This window comes from Echinops telfairi, unplaced genomic scaffold, assembly GCF_000313985.2.
Source record: "Echinops telfairi isolate 266 unplaced genomic scaffold, ASM31398v2 ScPeMD7_6;HRSCAF=24_0, whole genome shotgun sequence".
In the NCBI taxonomy this organism is placed as follows: domain Eukaryota; kingdom Metazoa; phylum Chordata; class Mammalia; order Afrosoricida; family Tenrecidae; genus Echinops; species Echinops telfairi.
Genome location: NW_022103902.1, coordinates 15,982,194 through 16,004,867, shown reverse-complemented (window position 1 = coordinate 16,004,867; position 22,674 = coordinate 15,982,194). Strand labels below are relative to the sequence as shown.

Sequence of the window (22,674 nt, the reverse complement as noted above, 5' to 3'; positions counted from 1 at the left end):
AGCAAATATTTTGAGAATGATGAGGGCAATGAATGTACAACTGTGCTTTACACAATTGATGGATGTATGGATTGTGATAAGAGTTGTATGGGCCCCTAATAAAATGATTAAAAAAATGAAAACAAAAACTAAAATGCATACAATTAAAAAATGTGCCACCCTCATTTAAACATAACATTCTATAAGTGATTAAAACAAAAATATCCTATGCCTAACAATTGCAGTTTAGTAACACCTACACCTTAATTCTATAAATATATGAATATATTCCAGCAACTATGAAAGTTTGTAAGCCAACCACATCATACCTTTATCATCCCCAATTTTGGGTATCCAATTTCTATGCTGCCCACTTACATTAACCCAGTTTTCTGAGAGACAGAGCCGGCAGGGGTTTCCACGGGGCTTCTCTAGGCCAGGGTGCTGGAGCAATTCCATGTGTCTTGTCAGCTACAAAGTCTCCAAGGGAGGTAGTAGTGAGAGAGTCTCTCCCGCCTTCAAGGAGGAAATCCAGAGTGCCCAGAATTCTCTGGAGAAGGCCATGCCCACATAGAGGCCTCTTTGGCTATGATCCGATTGGCAGACTAGACTCCACCCCTTCACTCTTAATCTTCAAATTGAAACAACGATTGCATAGCTATCACAGTCATTTAGCTGACACTCTACTTTACCAAGCATGATATCTCTCCCGAAGAACCGGTCCCTTCTGAGGACAGGTCCAAAGCAGATTAGTTGAAGGCTTAACCTCCTTGCTTCTAAGGACCATTGTTGACTGGGACTATCCTTCTTCCAAGACAGTTTGGTTTGTTGGCCTTGCACTCAGTGGTATTTTCAGTGTTCTTCACCAATACCATAATTTAAATGTATCAATTTGTATCTGGGTTTCCAGCATGTGGGGTGTTTTAAAATATCATGACTTATCTCAGTCCACATTAATTCTCAATGTGACATCTTTGCTCTTCAACACTCTAAAGTGGTCTTTTGTAGCAGATTTATAAGATGCAATATGTCATTTGTTTTCTTGAGAGCTGCTTCAGTGGGTATTGAGCGTGTGTCCAAGTAAAATGAGACCGTGCCAACTTCATTCTTTTATCCTTCTAACATAGTGTTATCTATCAGTTCAATGGTGAGAATCATTTTCTTTACAACGACTTGTAATCTATACTGAGTCAATTTTTAATGAATTCTACTTGCATGTGACATTAATGATTTTGTTAGATAATTTATGTATTCTGTTGAATGATCAAGTATGAAAAATTTTGCAAAATTTATCTGCAAATATATAGTACCTATTGGAAAGTTTAACATTTGTAAAGATAACTTGTGCTCAGTGGTCTAAATAAGATTAATTAGATTCAGTGGGGTGACTATGTGGACAGGACATGTTTCTTCTATTAATTTCTATTCACTTTTGTAAATATTCTAAGGAAGCAATGCTTCTTATTTTTTATTTTTTCACTCAGCCAAGCATTTATTTCAAAGTGGAAGTACTTTCCAAAGGAGGAAGGGGTCTGTTTCAGTGGTATGGAGACAACCTGGGAGGGTACAATGGCAGAGATATTTTACTTTTTGATAACTAAAGAGGATGAAATTCATTATTTTGCAGGGGATGGGAGGGAACTTCTGATAAGTTTGGGGTCAATTCCTCACTTTCTCTTATTTAGCCAGGTCAGAAGTGTCATGTTAATCTTCTAGGTAATGATAAATGGTCATGGTGCTAGTGGGTGCATGTCTTCGGTTCATTTTTTTATCAGATCGTTTGTATTTTTCTAATTAAGGTATTGTAGTTTTTTATAGATTTTTGATATAGCCCTTCATCTGTTTTGTCATTGCTAATATTTTTTCCCTAATCTGTAGAAAGATTTTTGCAACAGGAGTGGGAAAAGACTAGCGAGGGGCAGCATCTATTTGCCCCTGACTGATGGAAATCCCATGTACAATAGTAGTAGGCCATAATAATTTATAAGATCTCAATTGCCTAATTTGGGGGAAGTAGATCACCAGCCCTTTCATCTAAGTCTGGAAGCTCTGCTGAATCCTTTTGGAATTAGTTTGTCCAGCATAAAAACAACACAATCCTCCACTGAGAGATGGTAGTGGTTTTGCTGAGGTGCATTGGCAGGACATGGAACTTGGGTCTCCCAAATGGAAGCTGAGAAATTTACCACTGAACCACCTCTGCTGATCTTTTGGTTGGTAGGAGGAGTGAGCTAATCAGAGAATAGAAGACTGGTGCCTTATTGTCACATGTCTTCCCAAAGCAATAAGTGCTGTTCTTGGCACTATTTTATTTTTTATTATTATTTTTTAAATCATTTTATTAGGGGCTCATACAACCCATCACAATCCATACACACATCAATTGTGTAAAGCGCATTTGTACATTCATTGCCCTCATCATTCTCAAAACATTTCCTCTCCACTTAAACCCCCAGCATTAGGTCCTCATTTTTCCCCTCCCTCCTTGCTCCCCACTCCCTCATGAGCCCTTGATAATTTATAAATTGTTATTTTGTCATATCTTGCCGTGGCCAATGTGTCCCTTCACCCACTTTTCTGTTGTCCATCCCCCAGGGAGGAGGTCACATATAGTTCCTTGTAATTGGTTCCCTCTTTCCTACCCACTCTCCCTCTACCCTTCCTGTTTCGCTTGGCACTATTTTAAACAGCTGAAGAATTGACTGGTTTCTGTGACCTTACAGGGTTGCAAGGAAGGTTCATATAACTCTTAACAATAGTAAGAACACCTTTGTGGGCTGGTCACCTGGCACAGCTATTCCAGACTGTTAGAGCCCATGGGACTTGATGCAGTTTAATGAGTATCATCTTAGTTCAACCCAGATCTGCACTTCACGTTTGTGGGTTAATGTGCTATTTTGTATAACAAGCAGATTATTCAGCATTCCTCCACTAATTGCAGGAACAACTAGTGCCTATTCCTACATACAGTTTTAAAATCTAGCCTGACATTGAGCTCTAAGCCAAGGGAAGAAAAATATGTTAATGACCTAATATGATCTTCTACCACAAATATGGAATCCTTAAGTATATACTCAATTAAAAATTCTTTAACTTCATTTCAATCAGAAGCATATTTACACGTGGTTGAATTACAGAGATTAAACATCTGACTCTTTGAAGAGTTCTGCTTTGACGAAGTCAGTTATGTAGCTTAGTTTTAAAAGAATAGCGCCCTACGTATTTCGAAATGTCCGGTTGGCAGCCCCAGCCACTCTTTTTGGAAGCTTCTTCCTCATCCTTGTGGAATATCCCTTTGGCATGAATGACCCGCTGCAAGCTAAACCCTGTGGAATAAGAATTCTTTCATCCCTTTGGGAGATGTGTTTCATATTCCAAGTTTGAACGATTCTCCTCGGCAGCAGCAGCAGCAGGCATTGTTAGTTTCAGTAAGTAGCCTGGACCCAGAAGAACAGTCATCGCAGAGAGACAGGCTCTTTGGGTCAATCCCTTCATGCCGTGGTGCTGTGTTAGTTCATTTTTCCCTGATGGATTTGTGGCCAGAGAAAAAGGAAACAAACTGTACCCAAAGGAATCCAATTAAAGTACTTGCACTGCACTGACGTCCATCCTATTATTTTCTTAACTTCCTCCCCTATGGTTGATTACTCTGACCAGTAGATGGGAATAAATAGTGTTATCCTATCCATTCTCTATAGACTGAAACTCACCAAGTGCTACTGTACAGAATAGTCTGTGTTTGGTATAGCTTATACCCCCACCCCCTAGTCTGTAATGTCATAGTTCAAACCCAACAGCTGCTCCAAGGGAGAAAGATAAGACTTTCTGCTCCTGTAATGATTCACACCCTTGGAAACCCTCTATAGGGCCACTGTGAGTTGGAATAAACTCCACGGCAGTGGGTTTGTTTGCCTCTTTTCCTTTAGTTTTATTGCCCTCACCCAAGTCATATGGTACTTACTGTATGAAACCTCAGCATACAGAATTTCATATTTGTCCACGGTCTATATTGAAGCATTGGTTTCTTCTTAACCTAGTTTGTTTTCATGAATCCCTCATCGATCCCACTACCATGTTGTAGTATTCTTTTCCCAATTAATGAATCATTCACTTTTTCTACTCTGTTATCCAAATACTGTAAATAAGTAAGATGTTTGCATCTTAGCTTTATCATTTGTGAAATTACCTCCCCTGACTCTAAAGTTGTGTGTCCAAAATATAAACCATAAGCTAGGATTTCCTGAAATTATATATATCGATTGAGAGTTCGAAGACTGCTTTCATATTCATTTTACATAATTCTGACTATAGGCCTGTGATATGGGGAAATCAAATACCAGTATTATTGTCTCCTCTTTTACATAAAGGTATTACTGCTCAGGGAAGTGAAGTATGTATATAAGTGATTTATGTAGCAAGGGGCTGACCTTGAACTTTAAATTCAGAGTTTTCCATGTATATGGTGGTGGTTTTCTCTAGGAGGGAGAAAATGAATATCTTAAAGTTTATTTATTAATTAAGATGATTTGTGTTTGAATATATGTATGTTTTGGTTATAATACACCTACTCATTAATCTTGGGTATCATTTTGTGATCTTAATTCTTATCAGTGAAGGGATCTTCTAGACTTTCTGATTAAAGTAAGTTAAGAAATGTGTTACCTCTTTAGATAGTATAGAGTTTTGGTATCTGTCAATGCTCTGCAAAATTTGATTGTATTTTTTTCAATGTTAAATACACTTTTTAGCAAAAGAATATACTTGTTAATAATAATAATATACTTTGCAATTAGGATTAGGTCAGTAGGATGCTCTCTAAAGAGCCAATACATTTCATTTTATCTGTTTACATATTGATATGCTTGTGGATAGTCTTATATGTTTGTTTTTTAACTTTGTTCTGCCAGGTGAACGTACAGTTGAAATTTTATTATAAAATTGATGAAATACGAGTACAAACCATGAAGTATTGAGTTGAAGGAATAAGTTGAAGGCTTTGGAAAGGTTTTTTAAAGATGAATTGCTAAGATAAATTACAATCTAAATAGGTGTGGTTTAGGCTACTGTGAAAAATGCCCTGAGATGGGGTTAGGGTTAGAGGTAAAACAAATCTGGAAGCATCCTACACTCAGCTTGCGTTTTAAGTTTATTTGAGTTTTTACTGACTTCATGTATAGCCAAATTTGAAATTGTAACTGATATATTATGGATATGGTTTAAGTTGGAAGGATAATGTGAAACTCTATTTAACTGTCCTTAGTCCTAAATTCAAATGTTGGAAATTTGCTATAATGTTTTCAAAATATATTTTTTACTCTTCTTTTGAATAAAATTTACATGCCAAATTAGGTTCTTTTTTTTAACAGTTTCTCTATATATTCAGTGATTTTGCTATACTTTTCACAATATTCAGCATTCTCATTAATTCTATTCTGGTTGGTCTGTTTCCATTACTCTATTTTCCTGTCCCCAACTTACATTCTTATATTTGGTCAGGGGTAAATGTGGACCATCTCATGTAGATGATTGTTTAGGAGAATGTAGTCACATATGATATTATTTATTTTATGAACCACTCTGTCTTTTAAATAATATGTGACCCCCAGCAGTGATTTGAGTCTCAATTTTAAAGAGCACTTCCAGGCAATTGCCTGAGGGGTTCATCTAGTCCGGTAAGTCAAATTTTTTTAGGAAGGTAAATTCTGTTCAACATGTTTTACCATTCTATTCAGGACCATCTGTTTTTTTTCCATGGTCGGAACAGTTGGTAGTGTTAGCCAAGAACCATCTAGTTTTTCTGATCTTCTAGTAGGTGAAGCTTTCATTCCCATTGATGATTAGCCTTGTAGACTAATTTCTTCTTTGAGTATTTGGTTACCTTATTTCTCATTTGTTCCTTAAGAATCCATTAGAGTTATCTCACAAACTTTTGAAACCCCAGATGCTATTCCACCAAAGTGGGAACGTAGAACATTATAATTATTAACTGTATTATATCAATCGATGAATTTGCCTTTCACCCCAAGAATATGGAACTAAACCCTCAAACCTGGTAACCTAATCACATGAGTTTTATGGTTGTGTCTATATAGTATCTATAACTGTGCCCACTATGCACTTCATTTTATATATGGATACATAGGCAGCACACACAAACATGCATATACATTTGCTTACAGAAATACTATACATGTACATAAACATATTAATATATCTTCATCTATGATTATATATGATATCATATCTACCTATGTAGATATTTTTGGTTGTTATTACTATTGTTGCAAAATTGTCTATGTTATGATTTTTAATAAAATTGCCCTTTATTCTTGTGTACTTATTTACATCATGTTTTATGTAGTCAAGTTGTGCTAACTTCAACCTTATTACTTTACCCATCACTCAACGAACGAGTCTCTACTGCCAAAAAAGAGAGTATTCCTTCTTCTCCCTTCCATCCCTGCTAACAACCAATGAATGTTGCTTTCTGTATGCATACCCATTCATGTCTTTTTATGATTATAATAGTGGATCGCACAATATTTTACCTTTCACTCAGCATATAATGAATTCAAGATTTAGCTATGTTCTTGTATATTTGAGAACTCAACTAATTTTGAAAACTTTATTGTGAATCAGGTGAAGGTTTTCAGAACAGATAATCAGTTTTACATTCAACAACGGATACACATTCTACTTCATCTCATTTATTGCACGCCCTTGAATGTGACCTCACCCATCTCACTTCCTCCCGACATTTCCATCTCCATCCTTCCTCCTTTCCAAATAACCTTTGTGGGTGAATGTTGCCACTTTGACCCAAAGAGTCAATTATTCTAAGGTAAGCATACATCAGTATTGTTATTCTCCTTATAGACCTGTCTATTTAATAGTGTAATTACAGAACTTTCTAATGTCCTCTCCATTAGAAAGTTCTGTAATTACACTATTTTTTTCTTTTTACTTTGTAATCATATTCAATACACAATGAAGTCTCTGGTTGACTGTTTTCAGTTTGATAGGTTTGTTTTATCCTGCCTTGACTTTTGTGTAGTGTTGTGTTTGCTCATCTGTTTTTTGTCTTTTGTGTAGTGTTGTGTTTGCTCATCTGTTTTTTGTCTTTTTTTGAAGAACTAATTAATTATTTTAGGGTGGTCTGGCTTTTACAAATTCGTTTAATTTCTGTTGATTTGTAAATGTCTAATCTTGCCATCATGTTTGAGGGACTGTATTGCTGGATTTATGATTGGCATTTTTTTCTTTCAGTAATTTATATATGTCATCCCATTGCCTTCTTGCCTACTTAGTGTCTGCTGAGAAATCAGAGCTAAATCTAATTGATTTTAATTTGATTTATTCTCTTTTGAAGGTAAATTTTGTTTTTCCTAAGCTGCTCCCAGGACTCTTTTCTTGTCTTTGGTTTTGGAAAGTTTGATTATGATAAGCCTTAATGATTTTCTTTTGGGATCTATCTTTTTGGGGTTTGTTCAGCTTCTTTTCCTCTTTCATAATGTTAGCTAATTTCTTTCCAACATCTCTTCAGTGGTTTTCTTTGTGCTTTCCTTTTTGATGTCTTCCTGCTGTAGAATTCTGATCACATATAAGCTATTCCTCTTCAAAACATCTGTGTTAGTCTGAGTAGACTAGAGAAACAAATTCAAAGACACTCATATGTGTATAAGAAAGAGCTTTAGATACAAGAGCAATTGAATAAAACATCCCAGTCCAGTTCAGATTAAGTCCATAAGTCCAATATTAGCCCATATGTCCAATACTAATTCATAAATTCCACTTTAGATTCATGCAGCCATGCAATAATGCCGAATGCAGGAAGATCACAGGCCAGTGGGTAGAAAGTCTTGTGGATCCACTGGCAGTAGAAGCATCTCAGTGCTTTCAGTGGTGCATTATCTATTTCTGAAATCTTAGTATTACTCTTGGATTTCTATTTCTGCATTTTTTCTAATTTTTAATTATTTTGTCAGTTTTTTTCTATTAGTGCTTTTCTGAATGCCTCTAATATGTTTTTCCATATTTTCCTTGATTTTGTCTCTAGTTTTTTCAATTTTTTTCCCCTGTCATTCAAAGTACCTAGTTATCTTTACGTATATATCCTTCTCTGAATCCTATGCCATTTGTTCCTCTGAAAGGCTTTCTGGCTCTGTACTTTGATCACTTGCTTGAGACACTTTGTACTGTTTGTGTGAACTGCAATTGACTTTTGTGCCTGAGAAACTGTGGTACTTAAATTTAATTGGTGATTGTTCTTAGCACTCCACCTGTCCATTGGAGGGTGTACTAGAGAATGTGTGTAAATACTGTTCTCTATTTGCTGTTTATTTTCCATAGTTTGGGAGGTGGTGGCTCCTGTCTAGAAGTGACTAGGTTATACAAGAGTGGAGAAGTGGTCTTCACCCAGTAGGTGGGGCTGCAGGAAGTGAAATGTGGCTGGGATATGTGGGCACAGTTGTTATTACCTGTTAGGTATAATAAAAAAAGAAATGAGAGAGAGAAATAAAAACAAATATCCACGAGAGAGAGAGAGGAGAAAGAGAGAGAAGAAATGAGAGACAGAGAGAGAGAACAAAATAATCAGGGTAAAGCAGGCAAATAATAGAAACAAATTAAAAAAAGAAGAAAAAGAGGACAGAAAAACAAAGGATGGGTAAAGAAAACAAAAATAAATAAAAAAACAGAATAAGCAAAACTAGGGATGTGATAAGGAAAGAATAAAGAGAAGAATTAAAAACAAAAAAAAGATGATAAGGGAAAATGAAAAAGAAAAACAGAAGAAAAGAAAGCAGAGAAAGAAAAACAAAACAAAATTTGCATGTGTGTAGGAGGTGGGGTACCCAATGTGGATTGACACTCTGCCAGCTAAGGAGCTCACATGGTGATGGGAGGAATGAAGCTAGGGAAAGATGACCAGTCTCGCCAGGGTAAGGACGTTGTCAGGGGTCAGGGCATTTGATGCAGAAGTGGTTTCTGTCTACTTAAATGGTGTCTGAAGTCAGGGTTCATGTTCCCAGGAGGAATTCTTTCAGGTTCAGAGGACAGCTTGGATGCAGGATGACTGGTTACAAAAATTCTACTTGTGCTTCTGCTGAGGGGGATTCACAGGTTTCCAGACATGGGAGTGATGCACTTATTGCCCCATTCACAAGGATATGGCTCCAACCTCAGGTGGAACAGAGGCTGTGTGAGGCTCTTGGTGGGGTAGGGGGATGGAGAGGGCTGTTGGGTGGGTGAGAGTAAGGTGTAGTCACACTTCTAGTCATCAGGAGCATGAGCTGAACAAGGGAGAATCCCAGTGTCTTTGTTGCCAGACACCTGCATACCACACCATGTCTTGACCGAATGATGTTTTGAAAAGTACAAGATGGCCACATCGTATCAGGCTAGCTGTCAACTGACCTGTCTCTTCTCTGAACACTTTTGTTCAACTTCTCCTTGTCATTATTCAGGCCACTTTTCTATCCTTCCCTCTGAAGCCTAGGGTTCCAGGCTATGTGTTTCATTGTAAAGAGTTTGTGTAACTGGTCTTCTTAGTTCCCCATGTTGCTGGGAAGCCTCATCATTATTATTTATGGCTGCAGAGTATGTGTATGTATGTAGCACAATGTATTTGTCCTTTCATCTGTTGATAGGAAGTTAGATGGTTTTCACCTTTTTGCTGTTGTGCATCATATGCTGCAGCGAACATAGTTGTGGATATATTTGTTTATGTTGGTGATTTTAATTCTCTAAGGCAGCGGTTCTCAACCTGTGGGTCATGAGCCCTTCGGGGGTTGAACGACTCTTTCACAGGAGTAGCCCGATTCATGACAGTAGCAAAATTACAGTTATGAAGTAGCAATGGAAATAATTTATGGTTGGGGGTTACCACAGCATGAGGAATTGTATTAAAGGGTCACGGCATTAGGAAGGTTGAGAACCACTGCTCTAAGGTTTATTCCAAAAGTGGGATTGCTGGATCATAGGGCATTTTTATTCCTTGCTTTTTGAAGAAGCACCATTACCATTTTCCATGATGAGTGAAGCAAATTAGCAATCCCATCAGCACTGGAGCATGTTGGTACCGCCTTGCCATATTTTTTTTTAAAAGCAGTGTGAGATGTTCTCTCATTATAGTTGTGTTGGCATTTGTTTGATCACTAATGATCACAAGCATCTTTCCCTGTGTTTGTTGGCCACTTGAATGTCCTCCCTGCTTACATATTTGTTCATGTTTTTGCCCATTTTTAAATTGTTTTGTCTTTTTTGTTGAGTTGTTTTCTATATATTGTAGAGATTAAATCCTTATCAGATATATTATTCCAAAAGATTTATTCCCAGTCTGTAGGCTCTCATTTTTCTCCGTTGATAAAGTTTTTGATGACCATAAGTATTTAATTTTTAGGAGGATCCAGTTATCTAACTTGTCTTCTATGTTTCAAACAGTTGTAATGGTGTTTGGTAATCAATCCTGGGAACAAAATAAATAGGTCCTATAATTTTACCCTTATGCTATCTTCTAAAAATTGTATAGTTACATTTAGGTCTTTGGTCCATTTTGCATTAGTCTTTTTGTTTGATATTAGGTATGGTTTTGTTTTACTTTTTTTTGCCAATAAATACCCAGTATTGCCAGGACCATTTGTTAAGAGACTGCTTCTTCTCCGTTGAATGGATTTCAATGCCTTATCTAAAATTAGTTTCACTTAAATGGATACATTTCTTTCTGATTTCTCAGTGCTTTTCCATTGGTCCATGTTGCTATCAGGGACCAGGTTGTTTTGGTGACAGTGGCTGTGTAGTATATTTTATGATCAGAGAGAATGAGGCCTCCTACTTGGTTTCTTCAGTATTGCTTTGGCTACTGGGATCTCATTTCTTTCTCCATAAAGTTTGTGATGTATTTTTTCACTTTGGTAAAGAATGCTGCTGGAGCTTGGATAAGGATTATCATCTACCTATTACATATTCCTTTCAGTAGTATTGACATTTTCACAATACACGAACATAGAATTTTTAATTCCACTTAGGAAGGTCATTTTTGGTTGTTTTTTTGGGTAATATTTTATAGTTTTCATTGTATAGGACTTTTACATCCCTGGTTAGGCATATTCATAGGTACTTTTTGCTTTGAGTGGCTCTTGTAAATGGTACTGTTTTCGGCAGTAGTTCACTTACTAGTGTAACAGAATAAAGCTTTATGTTTCAACTTTAAGTTAAATATCTTAAAATTTTAAAATTACTTTAACCAACCTCATTCTCTGTTTTAGTGTTCTTTTTTTGGTATTGTAAATTTAAGGTTGATAAGTTTTCCTAACTTGAGGCTGTGTGTGTGTGTGTTGAGAGTTATTGAGATCATACATTTATAATATCTTTAATAATGGAAAAAGTACTAAAATAAGTTAGCCCTTACTATGAATATTGTCATTATCATTATTGTTATTGCTATCATCTGAGATCATCAGATGTTAGGGCCTATGCATATTTATAAACATAATCTCCTGGATCACTCATGGCAGTTACTGGAACATTTCAGTATTTAAAACAGAATAGTTTACTAAGGGTACAGTAAGTCTCTGACCATATTCCACCCACGTCCACCCTCTTTTTCCCCCCATGTTTGATGAGAAGTGAAAGTTTGACTAATATAACTCTTCTCAGGAAATATTGAGACTTGAAATTGTATGTATGTGAAACAAATAAAAAGACTAGGTGTACTCACACTTGAAGACTATCCAATATATATATTGGAGATTATATCTATATCTATATATATCTATATAGAGATATATATATATATAGAGAGAGAGGGAGAGAGAGACATGATTGCATTGCTTTATGGGTTAAGGTTTAGGCTGTTAAGCATAAGGCCTGTGCTTCAAACGCACCAAATACTCCCCAGGAGAAAGATGGGGCTGTCTGCTCCCATGAAAATTTACAGTTATCTCTGGAATATTATTCTGTTCAGAAAGGGTTGCTATGAGTTGGAATCAGGTGGATGGCAGTGCATTGGTTTAAGGGGTGTTAGTGTGATTGTGTGAAGTGCTTACCTGGCACCTGCTCACACTATCTAAATCTAGCCAATGTATTTCTAACTTATTCTCATAGTGCTTTCACAGTTGTAAATAGAAGAAACTAATCTTGACTAAAAAACATCCTCCGTAGCTGAGTTAGAATAGTTGCATGTTGGTATAATAGAATGCTGACTGTATTGAGAAGTGTTGTACTGCATGCCATCAATTCCTAAAAACTTCTGCTGACTGTTAGGTCACAGGTTTTCATTAGTGAATCCACATTTAGGAACTGCTTTGGGGAGGAGGATTAAGTTTTTTACCTGGTATCTTTCTGAAAGCTGTCACACACATTTTCATATAATTTCACAGCCTGTGTTCCTACCTAGAAATATACGCCTAGTCGAAAAGTGGGTGAAATTTCAGGGTCAGAGACAACGCCAATGTTTCTGTTCCTTTCTTCCTTGGGTTGGATGATTTGATTGTTGGTTCAGTGGTAGTAGCAAAGGAGTGACTAAACTACCAACTTTTTTTTTCTCTTTCATCCTGATAAGTGATTCCATTCATCATGTAAATACAGTTTACATGGTATATTCATAATCCTTAAAAATAAAGGAAACATGTAGAAAGTTGGCATTTAAGAACATTCCCTGAAGTTAAAAAATGGTAAGCATAGTACAACCTGAAGTTACTAAGTATCCATTTACTTCCTTATATACTATAAGCATCTTCTTTAGCTACTTTCCACACTTTTATCCAGTATTAAGGTCTATTCTTCAGATTGTGACTCATTCTTACCTGCCAAAAATGTTTTTTGATCTATGAAATGTTGCCTTTCTACTATATACTTCAAAATAGCAATGAGATTGCTTCAGCTCACACCACATGCTTTTCTACCCATGACGATTGCTCAAATCTCTTCTCTAGTCTGTCTTTCCTGGGCTTTCGTTTCAAACATCTCATGCCCTACCAGTTTCAGTGCTTCTCAGCCTTTTGGTCTCAGGTGAGTTTTCTTGAAACATTTTTCTTTGCTCTGATATATGTAAGTTTTTGTTAACCTATATCCCTCTTTTTAAACTATACTTTTATTCCTTGTTTGTTGAATTAAATTTCAGCTACATTGCTTCTTATATACCACTTATTTATAGTTTTTTAAAGCCCAAGGACAACAATAGCACTTGTGAAAACTAGGCAGTATTCCAGAAAGCAACAGTCTGTATAGTAAAGTAGAGTACTCTATGCATTCATACTGCTACTTGGTAGGGATTTTCTCATTATACTTTTGTTACACAGGACATTTTTGAGAAGACCGGTTTCAAGAGGTTTTCCTTCTTACATGAAATTCCTGTGAGTCAACATGATACTCAGAACCTCTTGCTAACCATTACCTAGGTAGAGGAAAGAGCCAACCTCAGTTGTGTACGCTTGGACCGCTCTGTTATTAACTCATCTCCCTAGCTTGGCCCAGACCTTTGTTAATTTAAATTTTAATTTAAAGCATATCTGGGACTGACTCATGACTACTGGTAATTGTTTGATTTAAGATGACAGGTTTCTTTAGTTTTGTAGAGTTACCTTGGGAATACCACCTAAGGGAAATAAAGTGGCTGACTCAGAAGAACAGAAATTGATTGTCTCACAGTTCTGCATGTTAGAAATCCTAGTAAGGGCTTCCACTGTAAGGGAGCTTCCATCCTGGTTGGTAGTCACATTCATTCCTTGGGATTCCTTGATCTGCAGTCAGATCCTCACAGGATCTCCCACCCATAGTGCAACTTTTAATTTCTGTCCTCCCTTTCATAAAACATCAGTCAGAAGGGATTAAGGTTAGGATTTACTTTACTCTGGCGTGGCCTCATTAACATAACAAAAGAAGACCTGTCTTTCAGTCTGGGCTCATAAGCATAGGTACAGAGGCTAGGACTTCACCCCATCTTTCTTGCAGACCCAAGCAAGCAATAGCATGGATTAATCTCTTATTAAATCAAAATAGTGCTTTGCTCTGATAATAAATTGCTGTAAGCAAGTAAGCCTGATTTAGATAGTAATGACCAAACCAATACAAATCCACTGCTGATATGTCAATTCCCACTCAGATCAGCAGAGTAGAAGTGTACCATAGGTTTTCTGAGCTATGAAACATAAAACCTTTATGAAACACAAAGCCAACTCTTTCTCCCATAGATTGGCTGGAAGGTTCAAACAGCTCACTTTCAGTTACTAACTCAACACTTAACATCTGTGCCTCCAGAGCTCCTTTTAGTGCATAATAGTGTCCAGCATCTACTTGTAACATAGTGGGTTACACATTGGGCTGCTATTCACAAGGTCAGCAGTTTGAAACCATAAGCCACTCCTTGGAAGAAAGACGAGGCTTTCTACTCTGATAAAGATTTTCAACCTTAAAACTCACAGGGCAGTTGTGCCGTACAGGGTTACTATCAGTCAGAACTGACTCAGTGGCCGTGGGTGTGCTTTAGGGCTTGGAAGTGTGTCTAAGGTGCCCTGGTGGCACAGTGTTTGCCTGGTTAATTGTTAATAAAACAATAGATGTTTGGAACCTGCCAGCCTTTCTCCAGAAGAAAGATGTGGAAATCTGGTTCTGTATAGATTTCAGTCTTGGAAACCCTATGGATAGTTCGCATTCTCTCCTATAGGGTTGCTATGGGTCAGACTAGACTCCACAACAATACATTTTACAGGTAGTTGATATTTGTAGAAACATGTGCAATTCAGGTGTATTAAAACAAACAACATAGTGTATTTCTAATGTGTTTATAAATAAGTTGGACATTATAGTAATGGTATGACAGGGCAATGATCGCAGGTCTAGTTAAAAAACTCAATTGGGTCAAAAAAACCATTGGGTCCATTCCAACTCATATTGACCCATAAAGGGTAGAGTAGAATGTCCCATGTTGGTTTTCTAAGACTTTAAAAATCAATGGAAGCAGATCGCCTCATCTTTTTTTCACAGAGTGACTGGTGGGTTCAAAGAGCTGACCTTGTGGATAGCAACTTAGCATGTAGCCCAGTACACCACCAGTGTTCTTAAGCTCTAGTTAAGAAAGCAAATTCTTATAGCTCTGTATTGGCAACATGGTTGTAGGATGTTCTGAAGATAGAAATAGTAACAATGACTAGATTTGGTACTGGCATATTTTCTGTTGTTTTGAAAATTTTTGCTATGTTACCATTTGAACTATTTCACAAATGCCCACATAAAGATAAATTATTTCATGTACCTGTATGCTGGTGATATGTGTTTTGAATAAGTACTCATGATATCTACCAAATTGATCAGTTCTAATAATAAGTTCTATTACATTATCGAGTTTATCAATTAATAGATAAACTATGCTTCCTAGGTTTGATCTATGTATAATTTTGTGGTCCCAGTAGGGAAGGCAAAATCTTCATTCCTAGTATCCACTGCTTGATTCAATTCAGAATGAAAAATGCTTAGAACATGACCACTGCCTCCTAAAGTGTATAGTCTTTTGGTCATTATATAAAACATTCTTTAATTTGGCCTTTACTATAATACTTTGCCAATGCCTTAATTATTTCACATTTGAGAGCATAGATTAGCTACTAGCTAATTAGCACAGAAGTGATGAAACATATGTGAAATTGTTTACTACAGCTCAGTAAGGCAGCAAAAGTAAATCTATGCTTATCTTGCTTATTGTGTGTTTCACCCTTTCTGGGAGTCAAGTGACTGTAGGGGTTGTCATGTGAGGATGTAGTCCAGTGATGAAGACTAGCTCAAGTTCCAGTTATGTGGGATGGCTAGTACAAACCGGCTAACCTTTCCATCTCTAAAATAAGATGTTTGAAACAACTGAATGCTAATGTTTAACAGTTAAAAACTCTGTGATTTTATGATCTGATAAATAGCCATTATACTTTAAGATGAATCTCTTCAGAAATTAATGACAAATTTCCAGTTAAACATGGTGATTGAACACATGCTATTTCTTGTTCCTTTCTAGAAAAGGACTAGAAGTTGAGGAACAGAATAAAGAAGATATGAATCCAGAAACCCAAAGAAAAATTATGAGGAAACAATCTGTAGGTAAAATATTTTGAGAGAGGCAGATCTTCTGGAAGACAAAAGATGAAATAAAAACAAATGTTAAATTATGTCCTCAGAGAGTTAGAAGAAAAAGCATCTATGAAATATGCCAGAATTATGTAAATAGGGTTAAAGGAATAATTAGAAAATAAGTGGGATTTTTATAATAGTTGAAATAATAGTATGAGAAGGAATGGAATTTTCCAGAAAAGTAGACAAAAAAGGGAAAGAAATAGAAAAGGGAAAATTATAGAATCAATCCAACAAACCCCATATTTGATTAATAGAAATTTCAGAAATATATAGAAAATATAACAAATAAGGAAAGTTATTATAAAACTGTAAACATTTTCAAACTGTTGGGCATCCATTTCTCACTTTTAAAAGGTCCATGGGGTATCTGAAAAGAATGCAAGCAGGTTCACATCATTACATAACTGGAAAGTTTCAGAATACCAGCAAGAAATGAATGAAAATAGAAACCTATAGAATGATATCTGATTTTTTGTGTACGTGTGACACACATCAAAATTATTTTTATTATTATTGTGTAATATTGTAATGTATCTGAAAAGCATATTTAATTTTTTATGTATAGAAAGGTAAACTATATACATACTATATACTAAGGCAAACATTTAACTAACTGACGTTCTATACCAACCCTATCTAACGGTTCTGATTTACATACAAATTTTATAAACACACAGATACAGAAAGGAACTTGTCTGTAATCCAAGGATTTTTTTTAATACTATTAGGGTCCTCTCTTTGTGAACAGGTTTTCTTTAAATTATTAATCATTTTACTTGGAGCTCTTACAGATATTAAAACATTCCATAGTTCAATCCATCAAGCAGTATCGTACAATTGCTACCACAATCTGTTTCAAAACACTTTTGTTCTCTTGAACTCCTTGATATCAGCTCCACTTTATCCCCTCCCTCCTCCTCCCTACCCCCCAGGAACCCTTGTTATTATTTTGCCCTATTTTACATCATCCAATATATCCATTCACATACAGTTCTGTTTGCTCTCCTCAAGTGGGTTTTACCGTCATCAATGCTATCAGCTTCCCCCTTTTCCTCTTCCCCCACCTCTCTTCCTGTACCCTCAGGGAGCCATTATTTACTTTCCTGTTTCTGAAGGATTATCTGTCTTGGCTTTCATATATCAAATGATCTTAATTATACAAATGAACATACACAAATCTAACAAGATTAATGAGGTAAAACAAAAACCATAATAGTAAGGGGAGAAATACTGAAGAACTAGAGGATAGTTCTAGGTCTTATCAGTGCTATACTACACCCTGAATTTATCATCTCTTACATTTGGCCCTTCTGAAAGGGACTGTCCAATTATCCTACAGGTGGACTTTGGGTCTCCACTACCTCCAGACTCTCTTTCACATTGATTTGGTTGCTTGTTTTTGAACTTTTGATACCTTTTCCCGTTGACACCTCATGAGCACACAGGTTTATGTCTTCTTCCATGTGGACTTTGTTGCTTCCCTGAGAGATGGTCACTAGTTTAACTACAAACCTGTAAGAGCCCAAATGCTGTATCTTTTAATATCTGGGCACCATCAGCTTTCTTCACCACATTTGCTTATGCACCCATTTTGTCTTCAGTAATCATGTCTGGAAGGTGAGTATCATACAATTCCACATTATTGGAACAAACCTTTTTTTTTAAAATCCAAAGGTATTTATTGGTATTCAAAAACATGCGCTACTATTACCACAGTCAATTTTAGAACATTTTCATCACCTGGAAGACAACCCATGATCATTCATCTCTCATTTCTCCCATCTCTCATTCCTCCAGTAACATGAATTCACTTTCTGTTTCTATGGATTTCTTCATTCTGGACATTTTATTTTATTTTGTTATTTTTGTTGCCCTCATCATTTTCAAAACATTTGCTTTCTACTTGAGCCTTTGGTATCATCTACTGATTTTTCTGCCTCCCTCCCCATTCCTCCCTCCCTAATGAACTCTTGAAAATTTATAAATTATTATTATTTTGTTTTATCTTACACTGTCTGACATTTCCCTCCACCCACTTTTCTGTTGTCTATCCCCCAGGAAGGAGGTTATATGTAGATCCTTGTAATCGGTTCCCCATTTCTACCTCTGGTCTAGCGATACCTGATTTTTAAATACAACATTTGAAACTAGAATATTCAAAATATGAAGGCCAATAAAAAGTATTACAAAATCAGAGAAATCTTTATGAAACAAAACTATAAAAATATGAAGATACTGTTCTTTCCATATCTCCCTTCTAGATTTTTAAGCTTAAGAAGACAATGTTTCCATCTCTCTGACCCTTCCCCCAAAGAATGCTGTACTCTTCCATTTACATCACATCAGAATGGTAGCTGTGGCATCCAAGAGGGACTCAACCATGTTTCTTTTCAATGTTCTCTGAGTTTGGGGGAAAAGAAGTTTGAAGGGGCAAGATTAGGGCTCTCGGGTGGATGGAGTAAAGTTTCCTCACAAAATTCCCCTAGGACAGCTTTTACTACCTTTGGAAAGTGAGCATATGTGTGATGGGAAAAAAAATGTTTTCCTCCATACAACCTTCCTGGCCTTTTCCTCAATAATATAGCTTTCAATTTTCTTCAAATTTCTAATATGCTCCCCATGATCTTCCTTTGTCCTTTGTGACAATCAAGATCACCCCCCACCCCCAAACTGTTCGATCGTTATGAGCTGAACCTTCTGCCCTGGATGTAACTGGCCTAGAAGATCTCCTCAGAAGCCACTGTTTTGATGGGATCTTGCTCTCAGGATTGCATCGGCAAATCCAAGACTTATTCTATTACAATGAATTTCATAAAAGTGTCATTTGCCTCGATCTTGTTTAAAAGACTGATGGAATGATCAACTCTGAACTCACTCATCTCCATTTAAGAGTCATTTTTTCAGTATATATTTTTTTCCTGAAACCACCCTAATGTAAGAGGTCTGTAATGGAGAGAACTTGTCTGCAGTCATCTGTTTAACACAGGACTTGTTTAAACATGTTTGTTTGGAATGAACTCATGCATGTCTGAACTGGAACCTTGGGAGCAATCGTTTTAACTTACCTCCATGTGCTTTGTGACTGAGTATTAATTGGAAGGATGAAAGGAAGGAAACAGAATGGTGTAAGAGAGCTAACTAAATCTTCGTTTTCAATTTTGAAGGGATGGCTAAAACTTACACAGAAAAATGGCAATATAAGCAAATTAGCAACAAAGATATGGATACTGGAGAGAGTTTGGAGAGTTTTGGAGTCTTTTTATATAAACCTCATGGTATTTCTTGGTAAACTATATATATATTTGTTGCATTGAAAGCAATGGGAAATGATAACTCTAAAACTTCTAATAGATTAACAATCTAAGTATTTTGAATTTTGGTATTTCAGATAGAAGAAGAGTTCTTGATGAACTGTACATATTTTAGTTAAATGGAGCAATTGGGCTTACACCTTGACATCGCTGATATTTGGACATTCTGCCCCTGAGAATAGATTATTTAAAGGGGTATCATTTCACCTCTACAATGTATACACCTTGTTTGCATGGTAAAAACATTGGTGAGGAGTGAAAAAAAAGTATTGCTACAGTTGCGAGATCATCACTATGTGTCCCAAAATAAAATAAAGCTATTAATTACTGACTAAGGGAAAAAAAAACTTGCAAAGTTTCATTTGATTAAGTAGGTATAGCCACATAATACAAACTAGTTATTTTGTTAAATGAAAAGTAGTTCCCTTTCATTCCAAGTAATATCCAAATACTTAAGATTTTCTTTTGTCAAAAACTACATATGGCTAGTTCTTGTATTTTCATGGAATTCTTTTATTGTTGGCTGACTCGTTGCCTATTCATTTATAGCCAATATAAGGCACTTTTGTTGTGGCTTAAAAAATTATGGAGGTTATGTGATTCACTGCATGTAGTTCAGAATTTAGATTATCTTTCAATAATCAAAAATGTGGTTTGCCAAAAAATACAGTATAAGTGTGCTCAAAATATCAAGTGGTTTTTGAAGTAAATAAAAACCTCCAATTACAAAAACCCAGCAACAAAGTTGAAAAAAGAAAAACTAACCAAAACATGTCTTGTAGACAAAAGTGTTTAATAATAGATATCCTTAACCCTCCTTGAGAATTTTTAGAGCAAAACAGAGACAAAGGCGGAGACTGAGGATAAAAAGGTGGAGGGGACTTCTCCTTAGAGATTTTTCTAAAAACAAACAAACCCCCAAACAAAAAACCAAGGACATTTGGTGTAGACAGAAGAGATGAAGAAAACATGGCTTGTCTCAAAGATTTATTTTGAAATGGATTGTCGGTTCTGAAGGTTTTCATTGATAGCGTATGGGAGAGAGAATTGTAAGTTTCAATGCTGACGCTTTGAAGAGTTGCCCTGTTGTTGCAGCTGCTTGGGAGCCTTGCTCAAACATCAATGGTGCATTTGGCAGCTTGCTCTGCTTCCCTCTTTTTGATGGATGTTTTCCAGGCAATGAAGGGCAAAGAGGAGATACTGGTAACTAGCATTATAGACATTTTGAACCTGCGTGTGTGCGTGTACTTAACACTTAATGATAAATTCTGTGTATGTCCACTCTAAATTGAGGCTCATGCAGTGTTTTTCAATAAATTAATACAGGTGAGAATATACACTTTTGTAATATTTTTGAATAGGACCAGATATCTATTGTAATATTGAGGTGGAAGATACCAAATGGTAGTACATGAAGAAAAAAAATCAGATTATACACACATTGAGGTAAATATAAAAAAATACTTCCTTCATAAAATAAATCAATGACTCTTACTTTATGTATGCTTAATTATTATTATTTTAAGACACCCATTTAAAATATACTCAGCCATTTACAAAAAGCTATTTAAAAGGCTCTGTTTTCTGTATGCCTAATAACACTTTAATTTACTCTCTTAGATTAAAACTTTTGGAAGAGATTTGAAAGGTCACTTTATCTTGAGTAGATGGTCAGAAATGGGAGAATGACTTAGTGTTACCAGATAATACCAGCTAATACAGAGAGGAAAGAGCTTGACAAACATTTACATCTAGCTCTCTGGCCTTATAAGACCCTTGAAATCATTTCCAAGGCAACTGCAGGCTGGACTCAAATTCAATAAATGTAGGCACTTTTTTTTATTGCAGCAACAAAGTTATATTGAGCCATAATAATGTAAAATTTTGAGGAACAAGCAAGGAGTGAACATTATAGGATAGACAGAACACATGACAGGACCGGCACATAGGCTTCTCGTTGGATTCCTGTGGTCTGGCTGCCTATATTGTGTTGACTAAGAGGACAGTCAATACCAGGAGGGCTGGGAGTACACATGTTGTAAAAGTGTTAACACACTGGGACACTGGTGATCATGAGAGGAGATGTGATGAGAACATTCTTTGAAAGCATGATTACCTTGCCTCTGAAGACTGACTACGATGCTGCCAACTTCTTTGTCAACACACATAACTCCACTCCAATCTTTATTTACACGTCCATGATCAACAACCCTTATAAAAACTGAATCTCGGATGAAGATCAACCCAATTACAGTACACAGAAAAGACCTCAAGAGTTGATAGGAACATTGGATATGTGCCAATCCCAGATTCAGGATTGGAGCAGTGATCGAAGCAAAAGATCGGTAATCATGTCACTGGTCACACACACACACACACACACACACGATAGTTATTAAAGTTTTAGTGGTGCAACTTCTTGGAAATGGCAACTACAAAGAAAACAGTTGTTGCAGAGTGCCTATCTTTCCAAGAGAACTGGATTAATGATTATTTTTGTGTGGAAGTCAAAGGGAAAACTGTGTTCCTCGTTTGTTGTAGCAGCAATAATGACAAAAGCCATTCTAGAGTGATATGACTTCTCAAAACATACTAACCTCAATGTGAATTGGGAAGTCAAATGCATCTGCATGAAGTGAGGGCTCTTTGGTGGAGTTTGGAATGACAAGCCACTTTTACTCAGTCTCATTGTGATTGAGACAGTGTTACACAGATGAATTCTGTGGTGAGTGAGATAATCATGAAGAGTGTATGGTGGCTGCTGCTAAGTTGTTAGTACAAGGCAAAGTGAAATAGTTTCACGGTGTTAGTTTGTCTTGAAGACATTTCTCAGATCAGATTGCCGACTTTGCATAAGATATTGAATAAGCGTACAAGGGTTCTGCAGGCAATTTACACTGTTTTTCTCTGGCTTGTTATAAGACAACAAACTTAAAGTCTACCGCCCAACTGGCCATTTTCATTTGTGAGCTAACTGTAGAGTCTGAGAATCATGAGGAACTGCTGTTATAGAAGCCATGCATGGCACTACAAGAGGTGAGGACTTAAGACACTTGTCTTATTGTTGAAAACCTTGAGCTAACATTTGAAAGGTTAAGTGGCCTTACTACAGATAGAGCTTCAGCCCTAGTTGCCTTGCAAAAAGTGTTCTTCTCAGTTATTCTTGAATTTGCCAAGAAAGGATTGAGTCTTGATCTGATTGAATTATATGCCACTCCACCACACACCAAGGAAGTGTCTATGCACAGTCATTGCAGCTCAACTATGA

General features: G+C 36.4%; 1 long non-coding RNA gene across 2 annotated transcripts in view; it reads left to right on the top strand.

The window, feature by feature from the left end:
• The window catches only part of LOC123521241, a 209,888-nt gene that overhangs the window by 28,257 nt on the left and 158,957 nt on the right, over positions 1-22,674 (top strand). Inside the window, exon 3 of one of the 2 annotated variants that reach the window (XR_006679714.1) lies at positions 15,980-16,035. The exons of the other annotated variant lie outside the window; for it this stretch is intronic. This is a non-coding gene — a long non-coding RNA (uncharacterized LOC123521241). Of the gene's footprint in view, positions 1-15,979; positions 16,036-22,674 lie in introns of those variants that run through there. 2 annotated transcript variants of the gene reach the window in all.